The sequence below is a fragment of the Austrofundulus limnaeus genome, unplaced genomic scaffold (genome assembly GCF_001266775.1).
Source record: "Austrofundulus limnaeus strain Quisiro unplaced genomic scaffold, Austrofundulus_limnaeus-1.0 Scaffold922, whole genome shotgun sequence".
Lineage (NCBI taxonomy): Eukaryota > Metazoa > Chordata > Actinopteri > Cyprinodontiformes > Rivulidae > Austrofundulus > Austrofundulus limnaeus.
This window is the reverse complement of record NW_013953324.1, coordinates 104,507-105,077: the sequence shown is the minus strand read 5'-3', so window position 1 is coordinate 105,077 and position 571 is coordinate 104,507.

Sequence of the window (571 nt, the reverse complement as noted above, 5' to 3'; positions counted from 1 at the left end):
ATCAAAAAGACTTTTTGGCTGATATAAGATTTAAAACTTGGTTAGATGGACAGTTTTTAACAGTGTAGTGCTTTGAACCAATGGACGCTGCAGATTTGTGTCCTACCTCAACCTGAAGGAAACAAACTGAAGTGACTGACAGCTGTGTTGTTTGTTTACATGTTGTGTTGTTGACTTGTAATGATGGTCATGTTTGAGCCTTTGTCTGTACTGTGGCATGATGCTAACTTGTAAGGATGGATGCTAAAAGGGATTCACTTTGTGTTGAGAAGATTGCTTTGTTAGAAACTAATTGTTTGTGTGAGTCCGTGCTTCGTTTGTTGCTCGTGTATGAAAGCCAGTAAATGTTTGATTTATGATGTTTTGAAACAGACATGGACAAATTATTTGGTACCTTTCAATAATTAAATAAATAAAAAATCACTTGATGTGACTGAAGCCAAAAAAGCTCAAGTTTTGTCTCATCGGTTCCAGAAACTTTGGTTCTTGGTGCATCATGGTCACTTCCTGTCACAGAAACTTTGGTTCTTGGTGCATCGTGGTCACTTCCTGTCACAGAAACTTTGGTTCT